Source organism: Artemia franciscana, chromosome 3 (genome assembly GCF_032884065.1).
Source record: "Artemia franciscana chromosome 3, ASM3288406v1, whole genome shotgun sequence".
Lineage (NCBI taxonomy): Eukaryota > Metazoa > Arthropoda > Branchiopoda > Anostraca > Artemiidae > Artemia > Artemia franciscana.
This window is the reverse complement of record NC_088865.1, coordinates 19,026,543-19,046,064: the sequence shown is the minus strand read 5'-3', so window position 1 is coordinate 19,046,064 and position 19,522 is coordinate 19,026,543. Positions and strand designations below refer to the sequence as shown.

Below are 19,522 nucleotides of genomic sequence, written 5' to 3'. Positions count from 1 at the left end.
TAATTTCATTTCTGACTCTCTAAAAAGGATAGTGCAAAGTTTGCCCAGATAGGAGTGTCTCTCATGTGCTCAAAAACAAAGTTTTAGGCCCTAAACATCAAGAGACATTGTTTAAGGGTCCTCATATTATGAAAAGTATGACAGATATTAAGTCTTTCAGACAAAAAATTTGCAGTATATTATTAATTCAACCGTATTTTGCACCGGCGTTTGGTGTTAGCGGGTCGCTTAATAGTACGTCCAGGTTAGGACCCATTTTCAATCTCATTTAAGCTCAATTCTTTTTAACTCTGAAAGTTATGCTGAACCAAAATTTTAACCCTCAGCATTGATCCAACAATTAAACCTGAAAAAAATTTTGGGAGGCAAAAAATAATTAATCCTATTTTACATGCTAACAGGCTGGACAGACGCAAAGTTTAATTAGAATTTTAAGAAAGGGTGTGTATGAGTGATAAACTAGGTTTTCACTAAAACGGTATTTTTTCCGAAAATATTTTGGACCCCACTCCCTTCAAACACACGTGAATACATTTTTATAATGAACCTTCGAAGATTATCGTTTAAAAAAATAAGTTACATATTGGTTATATTTAAAAAAATAAAAAACAGGGGTAAAATAATAAGTTATATATTGGTTAGACTTTTTTTTAAACTTTTTTTAGAGTTTTTTTTTTTTTTTTTTAGTCACGTTCGTGATTCGAATTAACAGGCTTCGTAAAAATATTTACCTAGTGCAAGGACTACCGTCTTTCATAGATAAGGATAACATCTGGTTTACGGACAGGTTCCTTTTAAATAAACGAGCAACAACAAAAAATTCAAAAATTGAGTATGGCTAAGATTTAGGTTTAAGAGAGATGGAAGAGAGAGAGAGATGGAAAAGAGAGAGAAAGAGAGAGAGAGAGAGAGAGAGAGAGAGAGAGAGAGAGAGAGAGAGAGAGAGAGAGAGAGAGAGAGAGAGAGAGAGAGAGAGAGAGAGAGAGAGAGAGAGAGATGAAACTAGAGCAACAGTGACCATGTTTGACCTACGAGAAGCTTAAAACAGATGGACCCTCCTCCCCCTTTTTTCTATTTTTCTCTGTGCAGTCAGCAGCTTGTTTTACCCCCCCCCCCCCCAAAAAAAAAAAAAAAACATGTTACAGAATTACCAAACCCTCGAGTCATAAGTCAGAAATTGACGAAAATCTATCAGTTCCACAGTGCGGAAAACAACAACTCAGCCAAATGGAGACTTTTAATTCCAAGCCCAAGTTAAAACAGTTCTGAAAATAGAAAAAAAGAGACAAACAACGGAGCAAAGTTTTCAAAAATTTTGGAGGAGAGACTTTCCAACATATCTCATAAGAACTAAGAGCAGTTGTTCTCTAAAACGACACCCAGAAGAGTAATTCAGAAACAACTACTTTCAGAAAAAGTCAAAAGATATATAGCTCTTGTTTTGTTAGAAATTCCATAGAGTCGTAACTTCCTAACAAAGAAGAAAATGCTTCATCAGAAAGCTAGCTCAAGATAAGCTGAGACTAGTCTTAAAAGAGCAAATGAAGTTTTTTTTCCCTTTTTCAAGACTTGTTTTGAAAATATAATGGAGAACTGTAGGTTTAACTGTTGGTCTTTTTAATTTGCCACGTGGATCCAAAAAAGCTATTACATTTGGCATACCCCTCCCCTTAATTAAGATTTGCGCAAGTCATTGAATTTTGGAATAGAAATATATCTGAAGAACGAAAAAGACGCAGATCAAAAAATTTTAGGAATTACTGACCATAATCGTGAAACACCAGCAATTTTTACAGTAACATCTATCTTATCTTAAAACTATCTTGCTTATCTTAAAAGATATCTATCTTAAAAACCACTAGATTTAATTGTATGAACTATGCACCAAAATGGATCAAAAGTATCTAAATACTATACTAAAGACATACTAGAATTTCGATTGAATTTTCTAAATTTAAATTCAAGACCAAATTACTGTAACAGCAAACATTACTTCGTTTATATTCAATGTTTATGACCCACAGGCATGAATGCAGAAATCTATTATTGGAAACAACCAATCTATTTCTAAGAGAGGATGGTGGTTAAAAAACGCAAGAACACCAAAACGTATAAGAAATTAGGGAAACTATTTTAAAGCCTTGAGATTTTGAAGGGAGGAATGAACTCAAATCTCCTTTTCCTCCTTGCACAAGGGCTCTATAACACAAGTGACACTGGTGATTACACCAGTACTACAAACAAAAAAAATCCTATCACATATTCATTGAGAAAACTTTATTGCTCCTATCTATTACTCCATCGCAAATACTTACTGGCCAATGGAAAATCTACTAGTTGCGTCAAAAATATTAGTGCATACTACCCGATAGTAACATTTAGAATAAAAAGAAAAGCAAGACTGGTTATCTATATTAAAAAAAAAAATCCAAAAAATAGATGTTAAACAAGTCGAAAGCAGGAGCCAAAAGGATATCATTCTGACGAGAATAGAACCAAATGATCTCTTTTTTTCGTAGAGTTTATTTTCTCCTCGCAATCAGATCGAATCGCTTATCTGAACATGCTAATTTCTCAGACATATTCGAGACTCTATTTAAACAACAAGTCCACAAAAGGTTTCGAGTCGTAAAATTCAAAATGAATCACGTTATTTCATTACAAAAAGCGTTTAATTGGTTAAGAGGAGGGAATCAGCACCAAGAATTAACAAAATGTCTTAATAATGTTCCAGATTCGTATATCCCTTTTAGAGAACGTCTTTGTGGATTCCAACTGGGTCTATATATCTTCACCATCATCACTGGTTACATAACAACTACTTAACTATTAACTTAACTGCCTAAATATCAATTTAGATGATCAAAGACAAATTTTCCAATGAACTTTAAAAAATCCATGTTCGTTTTATGAAAGCGAATTGGTACTTGTATGATATACCACCAATCTAATATTCTTCTAATACATTTCTCTGACGCTCAATCCTAATGAAATATACCTAAGTATGATAAAAATGTAATGCTTTAGGCTATATATTTGCAGATTAGATAGGGGGTAAATCATAGTGGGATCTATATGTCTAATGTGTTAGGTACAATTATTCTGCATCTTATGTAGTAGGAATTGTTTCCTTCACACTGTCCAACTACTTTACCTCCAACCCCCCTAATGTGCAAATACATAGCCCAAATTACATATTTTCCATCTATTCTGCCACTTCTCTTCGTCTTGTCTCACGCTAATGAAAGAAACTAACTAAAAAAGAAAACGGTTCTATAATGCATCAATGAATGAAAAACTTTAGCGGTAGTGGGTATATCACACAAGAACCAGCGAGATTTCTATTCATTAGTTGGCATTAATTTCATTAAGACATTGGAACAAAATGTTACAAGCTTGCATACCCATATGAGTCCAGAGTTATGGGCTGGATAGACGGAGCGTTTTTCAGGTTAACAGCCATAATTATCATTCAATATAGGCGTACTATATGCCAGCTTTTAAACAAAGATGTCAAAGATTTCTTTCTAGATTCGTGCTCATTTTCACCGTTTTAAGCTGACTTTTAAATCCAAGAAAGCTTTCCAGTACATTAAAATATTTCCAATATAAAATTTCTTGAGTTGCTTAGTAGCTCACTCAATATTCTTTTGATGGATTAGCCAAGCAAATCGTCTTCATTGAGTGTCTATAATTTAGATATTGTAAAATTATTTGCCAAGAACACCTATTTTTTCTGTGATAAAGCCAGTCGCATGTGTGCGTTCTTAAACGCTGGAACAAAACGCTATGTCTAACAAACCCTTAGCCGGTCTTTTCAAAAGCATCAAAGCCATAGACTAAATTTGAATTTTCAACGTCTAATTTATCCAATAGATTTTTTCGAGTGTAAGTGTGTTGAAATTTTGAGAATATAAATTATTCCTTTTTTTGTTTCCTTAATTTTCAGGTGATTACTTGAATAAATTAACTAAAGTTTAAGTGGGATAAAAGTTGAATCTGAAAATTACTTTACTCTATCTGGATATCTCAGTGGAAAAAAAAAAGGATCAAAAAGAGAATAATGGGTTGCAACCCAAAACATATACGTAAATATAAGAGCACGTTGTTTTTCAATCCTTCAAATGTATGAAATTTCTTCATTTTTGGAAAAAAAGAAGTCCAGCTGTAGACTGTAATGGATTTATAGTACATGATGTAGTTACAGAAAGTTTTGCGCAGGCGAAACAATCCAAAATTTAAGTAATATACTCAAAAAACACGAAACACTGTACATGCAGAAATAAAACGTGAAAAAAAGTCTTGTTTTCAACTCATCATGGTTGCAGTGGTAGCTGCAACCTAGTAATAGACGAACCACGACCCTTAGCAACCAAAAACCAAAAAATGTGTGTGAAAAAACAGGCAAGTGACAAAAAAAAAAATCCATTTCTAGCTAATTCAGGAATGGTAGCCAATATCTAAATAAGACTTAATAGTAGAATGTTATGTTAAAAAAGAAACTTAAGGAATTTCGGAAAATAGCCCGAAACCCCTTAAAATGGCGTCGGATCGAAACAAAAAGTACACCATTGGGATCACCATGGCCGAAAACCCAATTCAGGGAACAGTTCAACAAGGAAAAATACTTTTTAGCACGGGTGGCACTGATGTGTCTTTTTTGCTTCTCTTTTCCTTCTTCACTGCTAGCAGGCAACTGATGCATCATGTTCTTGTACTAAAAACTTGACTTAAGTAATGGTGAAGTCAGATTATGTTAATTTTAGGATATTAATAATGGTTATAAGACTGAAAATTGAAAATTGACGGTTCGGCTGCATCCATTCAAAAGGCGTTACATTACTAGATGTCAGTTTTGCAGGAGAGCACAGAAAGTTTTTAAGTTTTCCGTTATTATTAACAAGCATTCATTTGTACAGCAGCTTTTTTTTGTAAAAAATACGGCAAAACAACTTGATATCAAAAGCTTAATTTTTCAACTATTTCTATGAGTGAGAAAGGGGGATGAAATTTATTTTGGAAAAAACAAACTTCTAAGTATCTTTAGAACCGAATCAGTGAATTTTAAAATTGTAGGCTAGAATTCTAACCTATTATCAATTGAAGCTTTTGAATTATTGTAGCCGCACTGGCAAGCATACAATCAAAATTTTCAGAGGTTTGTTGGGGTTTTTTCCGTTCCCCTGTCTTGGAGATACTGACTCAGGTTCTTACTGCGTTTTCATTTCTTCAATTATAATTCTATACCAAAATTTTCAGATTTTTAATAGCAGTGAGAAAATGGGAGGAGGGGCAAATCTAAAAAAAAGAGCAAGCAGCAGGGATCTTGCCTGGAGTTACTTCATTCGTAATCGGGAAGAATTGTTTCCTAGTTTTTATAAATGCCGGCTCAGTGAGCGACGTCATATCTTGCACCACACCGATCGTATCCTGCAGTAGCTTTTGCAATTAAACATAAAAATACGACTGCTGAATCAGTTAAAAACGCTTTAAGTTGTTAGGTTATAACGTCATCGTTGCTTATAGTTACTGAGCAGTCCTTCTCCATTTTCGCTCTCTCAATTCTTTATACCAAATATCCTCTTTCCCAGATAAGAATTGGAATAAAAACAAACGCTAACTTATAACACAATGAAAAAGGGTTCACTCTCATCTGACAAAACAAAATAATTAGATAGATGGCAGTAAGAGCATACGTAACTTCTTAACTAATTCAAGATTCCTACGATACTTGGCCTTCATTTTATAACTTCACTTATATACTAAAGGAACACCAGAAAACAACAACAAAAACGATTTCCGATTAAAAAAGTAAGATAGCTTTCCGAAAAGCTGGTAAAAAAAAAAAACAATGAATCAAACAACGCTGAAATTAGACCTCAGACCAAGAAAAAACTTTAAAAAATCAGCTAATATCGAACCTTTCAATGATAGCCTTGTCTTCTGGTGTTCTAATCACGATTGAATCAATTCTTGTGGTTTTTATTGATTTTTATATGTCGTTGGATTACAACAAAGTTGTATCAATTCTATAGTACGAAGCTGAATAATCAGAACCAGGTACTGGAAAAAAGAATCCTTTCATTCGAAAATGCTTGCCATCGAAGAATCTTGAACATACAACACGTACAGAAGATGTAAATAACGACAGAGACTGCACTGCCTTCCCATAATACAAACACCAAAAGGTAAAACAAATAGGAATTATTCTAAGATAGAGGAAATTTTTTTTAAGTGAATACTTCGGCTCTTTCTAAAAGAGTCCTATTAAAAAAACTAAATCTTAAAATAAAGATTAGGAAAAATATTCACTAAACGCGTTATACGGAAATTTAATTAAAAATGATTATCAAATTACATTGCAAACCAATAGTTGATATCAATGAACCTGTATCAAAGAGACCTCTTGGGTTAGTTGCCTAATAGGCAAGGATCCCATTTTTTGAACAAGTTGCCAGGCTTGCTATTATTCCTTCAGTCCTTGTTGAATTTCTTTAAAGTGATGATTCTAGGACTGTTCTAATCTTTAATTCTAGCTCTAATAGTTAAGTATTGCAGTATAAGTCTCATTTTCTATTGATCTTTGCTGATAAAGGCTATTACATGTGGAGCCGAAATATTCGTTTAGAAAATTTTTCACTAGCTTAGAATAATTCCTCATTGTTTTACCTTTAGTTGTTCGTACAGGAGATAGTCGACCCAACCACCCGCGAGAAAATAGGCTAATCTCTAATGACATATATCACAGAAGACTGCCGATGGAAGTACTTGGGACATGTTCTAAGAATGGATGACCGCAGTCCCAAATGCAGCATTACATAGGCAATCACAAGGACTCTGTCGTATATGTAGACAGAGAAATCGGAACATCGATCACACTGGTTTGCAAAAACAAAAAACCATCCCTTTCAGTCTCAATGGGAAGACATTGTCGCAAAGGCAATCAGAAAATGATCGGTAGCTATTTCTTAATGCCCTGGGTGCCTCCAAAGGCACAGGTCGAACTAAGGTCTAACGAAGGCCATTACTTTTGCAGATCATCCAAGACTTTAGTATCATTTAAAGTATATTTGCTGTAGCATTAACAAGGAAGACAAAAGTCATTCCAGGTACAAGGATCTACTCGGAGGAAGGGGTCTGAGGGTAAAAAAGGGACATACAAAAAAAGCATATTACATGGAAAATATGAAATAAAATTCTACCCAAAATACATACTAAGCTCCTCCTTTGGCTCCTTTATTGATGAAATGTTCAACTTCTTTTTACTATTTCTTATTGCATTTTTTTTCAATCATCCTCTGATAATATACAAAAGCTTTATTTATTAATCTTCTTGCAATAGAGTATCCTAAGAAGCTTTCATATTTGAAGCAGTTAAAAGCTATATTAGTATGAGGATTGACTGCGATAACTTAAAAAGCTTTACGCTCCAGAATATAAATTTCACAGGAGCGGAGAATAGAAAAACCTGAACTAAGTATTCGACTGTTGCAGATGAATTTTGAGTACTGACGTACGTGTGATTACCAAATCAATCACAGAGGAACCGAAAGTCCGGAAGAGCCGGATATATATATATATATATATATATATATATATAATATATATATATATATATATATATATATATATATATATATATATATATATATATATATATATATATATATATATATATATATATATATATATATATATATATAATATATAGGAGTTTTTTGTCCCTCCACCTGAACAATTAAAAGTTGGTGGGGGCGCTTCGCGCCCCCCCCAAGCCCCCCCGCGCGCGTAAGTCGTTACGCGCCATAATAGTTACGCGCCATTGTAGTTGTGTCCCTATGTCCTACCTGTGAATATAGATATATATATATATATATGGTTTTAACTACGTAAAACTTGCGAATATACAACATTCTTTGCTGTCCCATTGTCTTTGCATATAAATAGATTGTCAGGTTTACCGACTCTTGAACATGCAACATATAATGGTCCATGGGAAAACAATCTGTATTCAGATCTATACCTCATGATTCTAATGATTGCCCTTGAGCTTTGTTGATGGTGATTGCTAATCGACCATTCCCTGTCCCGGTGTCCCGGTCGTCATTTACATCCCCCTGTTTCCCCCGGTGTCCCGTTGTAGTTGTGTCCCTGTGTCCCGGTCGTCATTTATATTCCCTGTGTCCCGGGTCCCGGTCATCATTTGTATCCCGGTGTCCCGGTCTGTATATACATTCGTTTTTTAGTTTTGTTTTTCTCCTTTATTTTTTTCCTTTTTTTTTCTTTTTTAGCTTATTTAGATTTTTAGATTTTTTAGTTTTTTTTATTAGTTTTTAGTTTTTATTTCTTTTTAGTTTTTTTGTCCCGGTCGTCATTTATATCCCCCTGTTTCCCCCGGTGTCCCCGTTGTAGTTGTGTCCCTGTGTCCCGGTCGTTATTTATATTCCCTGTGTCCCGGTCGTCATTTGTATCCCGGTGTACCGGTCTGTATATACATTCGTTTTTTAGTTTTGTTTTTCTCCTTTATTTTTTTCCTTTTTTTTTCTTTTTTAGTTTATTTAGATTTTTAGATTTTTTAGTTTTTTTATTAGTTTTTAGTTTTTTTTTCTTTTTAGTTTTTTTGTAGTTTTTACCTTCTTTTTAGTTTTGTTAATTTTTTTTTTACTTGTGTCCTGGTCGTCATTTATACTCCCTGTGTCCCGGTGCTTTGTTGATTGCTAATCGAACATTCCTTTTGTCCTGGTCGCTTTCTCTTTGAGTGTCGTCATTTATTTTTTCTTTTTTAGTTCTTTTAGTTTTTACCTTTTTTAGTTTTTTTTTAGTTTTTAGTTTTTTTAGTTTTTTACCTTTTTTTAGTTTTTTTAGTTTTTTTAGTTTTTTAGCTTTTTTTTTTTTTATTAGTTTTTAGTTTTTTTGTAGTTTTTGCCTTTTTTTAGTTTTTTTAGTTTTTTAGCTTTTTTATTAGTTTTTAGTTTTTTTTGTAGTTTTTTGCCTTTTTTTAGTTTTTTTAGTTTTTTAGCTTTTTTATTTTTTTTATTAGTTTTTAGTTTTTTTTGTAGTTTTTGCCTTTTTTTAGTTTTTTCAGTTTTGACGTCACCTGATCCAGTTTTTTCAGGTGACGTCACCTGATCCACGATCCACAGATCCACAGACAACTTATTTTTATATATATAGATAGTTTTTTTTTTTTACTTATGTCCTGGTCGTCATTTATACTCCCTGTGTCCCGGTGCTTTGTTGATTGCTAATCGAACATTCCTTTTGTCCTGGTCGCTTTCTCTTTGAGTGTCGTCATTTATTAGTTTTTTCCTTTTTTTTTAGTTTTTTATTGGTTTTTTACCTTTATTTTAGCTTATTTTTCAGTTTTTTCCTTTTTTTTAGTTTTTTTTTATTTTTTATTTTTTTTAGTTTTTTACCTTTTTTTAGTTTTTTTAGTTTTTTTAGTTTTTTAGCTTTTTTACTTTTTTTATTAGTTTTTAGTTTTTTTTTGTAGTTTTTTTGCCTTTTTTTAGTTTTTTCAGTTTTTTTTTTAGTTTTTTATTGGTTTTTACCTTTATAGTTTTTTTAGTTTTTTAGCTTTTTTATTTTTTTTATTAGTTTTTAGTTTTTTTTGTAGTTTTTGCCTTTTTTTAGTTTTTTCAGTTTTGACGTCACCTAATCCAGTTTTTTCAGGTGACGTCACCTGACACATCCATCCATCCATCCACAGACAGACAACTTATTTTTATATATATAGATATATATATATATATATATATATATATATATATATATATATATATATATATATATATAGGAGTTTTTGTCCCTCCACCTGAACAATTAAAAGAAACAAAGGTTGGGCGATATGCCTTCCACAATGACAAAGGATTACATCTGATATATATATACAGATTATATATATATATATATATATATATATATATAAGGGTTGTATCTGACACCTAGGAGCCTAGAAGTTCATTTGAAAATATATATATAAATATTCATATATATATATATATATATATATATATATATATATATATATATATATATATATATATATATATATATATATATATATATATATATATATATATATATATATATATATATATATATATATATATATATATATATATATATATATATATATATATATATATATATATATATATATATATATGTATATATATATCCAGAGTCTGAATCTGAATCTTTTTCCTACCCTATTTTCTATGAAACAAAAATATAGGGAATCAGCAGTCTTATGGACCTTGTCGCCTAAATTTTGGTAGTGGTTCATCTTATTGTAATAAGGACACTGGAGCGCAACCACTTTATAGTCAAGCAAAAAGTTGGTCGAACCACATGTTTGACTCAAAGCCAAATAGTTTTGCTCTTTTGTTTCATATTTAATGGAATGAATGTCCAATATGATTTGATATGTCTGTAAAAGGATGTATATTGAACTATCTGTTCATCCACCGTAATCCATGCCGAACTATAAAAGGTCGGTGATTTAACAAACAGATAAGGGAATGCAGTGATTTAATAGTTCCAAATAAAGAATGATATGCTCAAGAACATTCATCCTAAACAATTGAAGACATCTGTTATGTTTTCATTTAAATGGCAAGTTTCATCCTAATAAAAAAAAAACATTCAAAAGTGTGTGGCTTAATTTGTGTTTTTTCGTAGCCCATTTGCTGGCACTAAGTTGTGATACACTTTGTTCGTGTCGTCAAAGAGAAATTGCTTCAAAATTTCAATCAAAATTAGTCGAGTCTCCGTGGCAAAGAGCAACAAAACAGGGTGCCAAGAAAAAGGAAGTATTATTCTATTACCAGAATGACAATGACCAAGTTGTGACAATGACCACCCTCGACATGCACGCTTTAAAAGCAAAACCGTTATGTCATCTAAGAAAAGAAATTTTTTACCTAATTTTATCTTTGAGGCTTTAGGAAAAATAAATTAATTTCTTGTTTGTCAAATTTATGCATATTTTTGGCGCATTACATCATTTATGTATAATTTCTGCTATATCATTTATTTCCGTGGAAGAGGAAGGGAAGCAAGAGAACTTGCTCAAATTACAAAAGGATTACCCTCCCCTCAGTTGCTCGAAAAACTCCTAGAACTGACTTTCCGACGAAGGGAGAAGAATCCAACAGGCCGGACTTATACCTTAGAAGTTCAACAAATTTTTATAGTGTCGCATTTGGTGGACAATTCAAGAGATTTTCGAAAGAAAGCTTGTAGCCTCCGTGGACTGTGGACAAGACCGCCTTTGGTTCTGCCGACCGTAAATCCCTATGGCTCAAGCACCACTCCCTGGACTGACAGGCAAACACTGTCTACTGTTTGCAAAGCTGTACGAAGAAACCGAGAACGGTAAACGAAAAGCATAGCACTGCATTTGCTATCAAAGTTAATACGCAACAAGTTTGTGATATCACCCCTGAGCTGTGCAACTGCGTTACAGATCACGTTATAATATAAGAACATGGTTGCTTGCCTTTCGGCCTCCAATTTAGAGATCGAATCCAGACCAATACTGATTGTTGAATTTGTTGTCAACTACATACAACAGCTGACATATGCTCTCAATGTCCAGCAGGAAGAAGCTGCAAAAGTCAGCCTAAAATAAACTTGAAAAAGGAAAGATAATGGCAGTTAAACCACCATGATCGGTCATGTCCCATGACCCCATTACGGTTTGTGGAGCCCATGTTGAAGTTGTCTATCCTGGCTCAGTGATTTTTAATAATGGCTCCGTGGAAGCGGAATTGGTTAGCTGATCTGAAAAAGCTTCATCTGTTGTCAGAAGACTCAACACCGTTTGTAGAGTGCACCATATTTGTAGGTGCATGAGGATGCGCAAAAATAGCTCATCTGTGACCTCAGTCCTGTTCTACGTATCCTAGACAGCGCCCCACCATCGTTGGCATGATAGACGACAGTCAGAAAAGAAAACATAAATTGAATCTAAGGGATTTGGTGGGACGAATTTGTGAGTAACAGAAGGTTCTTGCCTTTACTCTACAAGTATCATGCTCAACTCGGATTGCCAAGCGAACCCTCAGGTGGTTCAGGCACCTTCTCCGGATACCAGGACAGCTTCTATTCGAATTATATACGGACCAACTTCAACCCTGCATCGCATAGTTAGTTGCGCCCGAGGGACAGACCTCGAAAAAGGAGAAGGTCACCAAAATAGTTATTATTACCGTTGACCGGGCCCTACTCAAAGCAGTAGATCGGTCCACCCGAAGGCTTAAAGTTGTGACTCTCTATGCCACCCACCATAAAGCAGGAATCTCAAGCTATGTAAGTTAAGTTGTTTGGAGGCAAATAGCGTAATTATTGGCAATGATATTTCTTTAACTATACTTGTTTAAAGGTTTTACCAATTTGAATTATAAAAGCGTTATTCGCTTTTACATTTCTGAACAGCAGAATCGTGTCTTGCAAAACACCGTTAATGTCGTGAAAATAATAGACACCGTACCACAATAGAATGCTATCACGCACTCTACTAAACTACTTAGATATTTTTTTTTTTGGGGGGGGGGCTAGTTGCCCTTGGATCTTTTTTTACTCTTAAAAAGTGAACTAGAACTTTCAATCTCCAATCAAATGAGCCCCTTCCGAAGTTTATATGAGCGTTCCTTCCGTAAGAGCCATATATGCTCACAGAGCATAACTTACAACGCCTGCCCCCGGGCCCTGAGGAGTTCCGTTGACACCGGAGTTTTTCTTATCTGACCTTCGAACTATTTTTAACAAAATGGCTATCTTAAAATCTTTATCGGATGGGTTTGTGGAAAACAGGGCTTGGAGGGGCTAGTTGCCCTTGGATATCTTTTGACTCTTAAAAGTGAACTAGAATTTTTAGTTTCCAATCAAATGAGCCCTCTCTGAGGTTTATATGAGTATCCCTTTCATAAGAACCATATATGCCCTATGGACATAATTTACCACTCCTACCCCGGAACCTGGGGGGTCGTGTCGACACCAGAGTTTTTGTTATCTGACCTTTGAACTATTTAAAAAAAAATGGTTATCTCAAAATTTGTATAAGATGTTCTTGGGGAAAAAAAGCATTGGGGGACTAGCTGCCCTACGATCTCTTTTTACTCTTAAAAAGTGAACTAGAAATTTCAATTTCCATTCGAATGAGCCCTCTATGAAGTTTATACGAGAATCCCTTCCGTAAGAACAATATATATCCCCAGGGCAAAACTTGCGACACATGCCCCCGGGTCCTGGAGGGTTGTATCAACACCGTAGTTTTTCCTATCTGCCCTTTGAACTATTTTTAACAAAACACCTATCTCAAAATTTTTATTGGATGGATTTGGGGGAAAAAGGGGTGGGGGGCTAGTCGCCATCTTATCTTTTTTGACTCTTAAAAAGTGAACTAGACTTTTCAATTTCCAATCCAATGAGCCCTCTCTGAAGTTTATACTAGAATACCTTCCATAAGAACAATATATGCCCCCAGGGCGTGACTTACAACGCCTGCCCCTGGACCCTGGGGGATTGTGTCGACACCGGAGTTTTTATTATCTGACCTTTGAACTGTTTTTTAACAAAAAGGGGTATGTCAAAATTATTATCGAATGTATTTGGAGAAAAGGGACGTGGGGGCGGGGCTAGTTGCCCTCCAATCTCTTTTGACTCTCAAAATTGAACTAGAACTTTCAATTTTCAATCAAATGAGCTCTCTTTGAAGTTTATACGAGCATCCCTTCTATAACAACCATATACGCCCCCAAGGCGTAACTTAAAACGCCTGCCCCCGGGCCCTGAGGGATTCTGTCGACCCTGAAGTTTTATTATACGATCTTTTTTATCGATTGGGTTTGAGAACAATAGGGCATTGAGGGACGAGGGGGGCTAATTGCCCTCCGATCTCTTTTGATTCTTAAAAAGTGAACTAAAACTTTCAATTTTCAATCAAATGAGCCTTCTCCAAAGTTTATAACCATATATGCTCCCAGAATATCACTTACAACGCCTGCCCTCGGGCCCTGGGGGGTCGAGTCGAAACAGGAATTTTTTTATATGACCTTTGAACTATTTTTAACAAAATGGCTATCTTAAAAATTTTATCTGATGCATTTGGGGGGGGGCGTTGAGGGGGGGGGGGCTAGTTACCCTTGAGTATGTTGACTCTTAAAATTAGATCTAGAACTTTCAATTTCCAATCAAACGAGGCCTCTATTAAGTTTATACGAGTATCTCTTTCATAAGAACCATATACACCCCAGGACATAACTTACAAGGCCTCTCCTCGAGGCATCTGGGGGTCGTGTCGACACCGGAGTTTTTATTATCTAATTTTTGAACTATTTTTTTTAAAAATGGCTATCGCAAAATTTGTATCGGATGGGTTCGGGGGGAAAAGGCGTGGGGGGGGCTAGTAGTTCTCCGATCTCTTTTGACTTTTAAAAAGTGAACTAGAACTTTCAATTTTAAATCAAATGAGCACTATGAATTTCATACTAGCATCTCTTCCATAAGAACTATATATACCCCCAGGGCATAACTTAGAACGCCTGTCCCAGGGTCTTGGGGGGTTGTATCGACACTGGGGTTTTATTTATCTGACCTTTGAACTATTTTTAACAAAATGGCTATCTCAAAATTTTTATCAAATGAATTCTTAGTCAACCTCCCTGAGACTAGGTGGTCGTGCGTTTCTAAAAAGTAACAAACAAGAATTTGTCCAATAAGTCATACTTACTCCCGCCGATTACCCATGCCACTTAACCAAACACTTGGAAAACTATAAATTTCACCATTCGCCTGCGAGTCAAGATGACTTGTTGGTCATGTGTTTTCCGCCTTTAGATTATCAGCGGCTAAGACAATTAGGCTTAGATTTCATTCGTTCACCTGTGAGTTAAAGCGAATTCAGTCCCAGACTTTGCATACAAGTCCAATGGACATTGCCTCTCACTCACTTGGACTATCTGTCTTGGCTTTTCTATAATTAGCCATGGTTTGATGCCCACAAATACTTGATTTTAATTCGAAATCCGTTGATTTTGAATGGGGGGGGGGTGTCTAGCTGCCCTTCGATCATTTTTGACTCTTAAAAAGGGCACCAGAACTTGCGATTTCCAATTGCAATAGCCCCCTTTGAAGTTTATACGACGACTTCCTCCACATGAAGTGCCTCTGGGAAAAAATAATAAATAATATGACATTGGAGTCGTATGGCCTTTACTATAGACAACGCTACAGCGATGCCTCTGATTACATCACAAAATTTTCAAAATATCCACAACTTCGCGGTAGATGCTTTGAAGTTTTCTATTGAATCATACATTCTCTGTTTCATTTTCAATCTAAATCCTTCGCCTCAGATAGTGTTTTTTGGCAGAAAGGATACAGCATATAATTCGACAAGAGTAGCAACCATGTCCCTCAACGAATAGCACTTTTTAGGGGATAGAAATCTCTAGGCCAGGGATAGCAGCATTGCTGAAATCAAAAGCAACATTTTCATCAAGATCGATACACTACAAGATTAAGATGCTTCCCTTCTTCCCTATGCTTCTTACATTTAGAATTGTCAAGGCCAACTTTGGAAAAGAATTCCCATTCTGCGTGAAAAACTAAGCATGTCTGGCAGCATACAACCTCTCCTTGGTTGCATCAATGCAAATTCTAACCGCTCGATCATGTGTATTCCTGCAAGTTAATAGAGTATGAGGATTAAATATACCCTCCCCCTGGACGGATCTGATTCTAAGATTTTCCCACAAAAGGCTAGGAAGTTCGAGGAAAGGGACAACGAGCTTTGCTTAAGAAGTAGACTTTTAAAACTTTAGACCATTAGCCCATCTACCTCGCCCAAAAATATCCTCTGTAACAAAACCTTTGTTATGAGGTCATGACGCAACTGTGATATAATTTTAGTCGAAATTGCGACCCTTTATGAGGATATTTTCCTTTTTTTCAAAAATTGTGCATAAAATCCCATAAGCTAAAAACTTTTTAAGCATAATCTGAGCATTAAAATAACAACACATTTGTAATCAATATATTTAGCAAACACTTTAATGTATATGTTGTTTCCAACTTTCAATTTTTTAGTTTTGCTTACTTAGGACAAGGGTCACTCTTTACAAAAAAGTCACTGTCATGGACAGTGCTTATCCTCCAATACTACGAACAGACCGATTAGTGTGAATTATAATAGAGCTAGTAATATTACATATAAAAAAAGAAACAAAGAATCAATTCTGACAGCTTAGCAATCCCATTAGCCAATCACGCAAGATTGGGCTAATTTTCACATTGTGTTAACGTAATGCTCTACCTTGGCTGCCAAACATGATAAAAATTCATCGTGTCAAAGCATTAGTTTGGTTTCGTAGTTTTGGACATAGCAACAGGCAAACACATGCCCAACCTTAGCTGCGGGAGAGGGGGTCCTTTGAACCAACCCAGTGGACAAATATAGATGCAACCTTATTCAAAATTCGCCAGCTAATATATATATATATATATATATATATATATATATATATATATATATATATATATATATATATATATATATATATATATATATATATATATATATATATATATATATATATATATATATATATATATATATATATATATATATATATATATATATATATATATATATATATTTGTATATATATATATATATATATATATATATATATATATATATATATATATATATTTGTATATGTATATATATATATATATATATATATATATATATATATATATATATATATATATATATATATATATATATATATATGCATATATATATATGCATATATATATGCATATATATACATGCTTATATATACATATATATATATATATATACATATATATATATATATATATATATATATATATATATATATATATATATATATATATATATATATATATATATATATATATTATATGTGGGCAAAGTTGATTTCGGATACGTTAGTTTTAGAGATTTTAGTTAGTAGTAAAAAGAATATTTGGTATTTTCCCCAAGGGTCATTACTTCTCGACAATGCCGTTAGGTTGAGAGAAAAACTACGGATGAAAATTCTTGTGCGTTAGTTTCCCGTCTCTCAACTCTTAAATTTAAAAAAAGAATCGGAATGCTGTTTCGTATGAAGGGATATTAAAACTATAAAAAAAACTTCCCTCAAGTAAATAGGATTCCCCTCGGGCCATCGCTGTTTATACCAAAGTTCAACCTGTACTTTATAGGAAAGAATGTACTTATTTAAAGGTTTATTATTCTTTAAATTATTTAAAAAAAAATTGAGACACCCATCAAACAGTAGAAAGTTAATCATCAACAGACAGCGGTTTGGAAAAAATAAGTCATGATCACTGTAGCAGAACACTTCAAAATCACATGACCAAACACAGTATTTAAATTTTGTTACATGAGAAAAACCCAACTGAGACGCCAAAATCTGAAATTTGTGGCTCATTGATAGACCCATAAGTGACAAAAATTGGAATTTTTTGACAAATTTTCTTCGCATAATAAGAGAAAATTTCCGCAGATAAAGATTAAATTGTTTTATCACGTTTTTCCAGTTCACATCGGAAGAAACTTAAGTTTTACTATTTTTGATGAATAGCAAAAATGTAATCCTGCATTTGGTTCAAACAAAACCTTGAAAGCGACTTTCATTTATTTGACTATGGTAACAGCGGATATAGGACATTTTGAACGTGGTAGTAAAAAATGACCTACGTTTCTGGGTAATAGTGGAGTCAGGTACGTCCGTAGGGGGGAGGGAGCTTTGGGCTCGTTCATCCTTAAAACTCCTTTGTGATGTTCCCCCTAATTATATCTTGCACAAAATTGGTGTTTTTAACATATTCTATAATTTGAGCCTCCTCCCAATCAAGTCTTTTTGGCCAAGACTTCAGTTTGAAGGAGGGCGGTAAGCATAAGAGACGTGGTTCGATTTTCTGTGAGGGTTAAAGCCCTCTTTACACCCATAATCGCGCCCTAAAGTTTTTGTCTTGCTTTTGTTTTTTATTTGTAAAAGGTTTCGGAGCATTAACGCATAGGTCAAAATTCAACGAGGTTAGAAGTCTTTTTAATGTTTATTATTTATTTTTTTTAACGACAGAGAGATGTCCATCAAAAAGAGTTTCAGCTTACCTGCAAAGCTTTTGAGTAATTTTTCTGAGAAAAGGGTATTAATACATTCATGAAAGAGATTATGCAGAAATCCCAAAGTGCTTAGATACTAAAATAACAAAAAAAAAACTGGATACAATAAATTTTGAGTCAGGGAGTGCAAAAAGAAATCGGTTTGGTTGTTTACAGTTCCTATTTTAAACTAATTCTATCTCCCTAACATCAAATGAGTTAGGTGGTTTTTGCACAGCACCAATCAATCCATTTAATATTTTTCTTCCGAGGATTGAAGAATATCCAAACGCATGAATAAAATTATTTTTTATGAATGAAAACCAAATGAAGAATTGTGCAATACTGAAAAAAAAGCCCATAAAAAAAAACAGCATAATAAAGCCATTAAAAATGAAGATGACCCAGAAGTCATTTCCATGTTTGCCCAGTTGTTCAAGGAGAGAAAACGACAGACAACCAGTTTTCTACTGAAACTGAAGCTGTAAAATGGCTAACCTGTTTTTGGCAGAAATACTTAAAAGTCAGAGAATGTCAGAGGATTCGGTACCTTTGAAGCGATTCTTGGAAAAGTAGGACTCCTGTGATAAGACATTCCATTCAAATGACTATACAAAGATTAAATAGGTCAATTCTATTGACTAAATTCTTAGAAGATAACCACATCAAGCTGTAGTTTTGACACGACCGTAAAGTGCAACGCAAGATTTTATAAAAGGGTAAAAAACAACGGGATATATGATTTTGATGGATGTCTAGTACTAGTTTGATCAGGGAAGTGTTGTCTAGTTGGTTTTATCATTATTATTATTATTAAAGGAACTTTTACTTTCTTGGGTTAATTTTTTAGTACTCATCCACAAGAGAGAAGACATTATATATTGTTGAAAAACCTCAAAGTAAATTGACAATCATGATAACCATAAAATGCTGAACAGGAAAACATCAGTTGATTTGGTTCATGGAGTAACTTTTAAGAAACAACAGTCTAGATTAACTCGAGCAATTGGTGTTCACTCGATTGAAAAATAAATGCCCAATATTTGTTCCATCAATGGACTCAGCCTTTTCAGTTAGGAGGGGGTGGGTCTAAATTTGACAAAATTTCTCCTAGTAATATCTGATATGGTGAGACCGATATTTACTCAGTCAACTCATATTTACTCACTCGGAATTTACTTAGCGAACGAAGCGGATTAATCAGCTCGATTTTTTTCAGTTAAGGGGTATGATATCATAAACTTAATTCCAAGAAATTTCACTGAACAGCTCTTGAAAAACTACGACCATTTTTACACTACCTTTTAAGAAGTCAAATAAAGGGGAAATGACAAGTTTCGCTTATATTCAATT

At 34.0% G+C, this 19,522-nt stretch overlaps 1 protein-coding gene across 1 annotated transcript in view; it reads right to left on the bottom strand.

Annotated features, from left to right (window-relative positions):
• LOC136024979 (nucleolysin TIAR-like) overlaps positions 1-19,522 on the bottom strand; it is a gene marked incomplete in the record, with an annotated part of 241,291 nt that overhangs the window by 167,204 nt on the left and 54,565 nt on the right.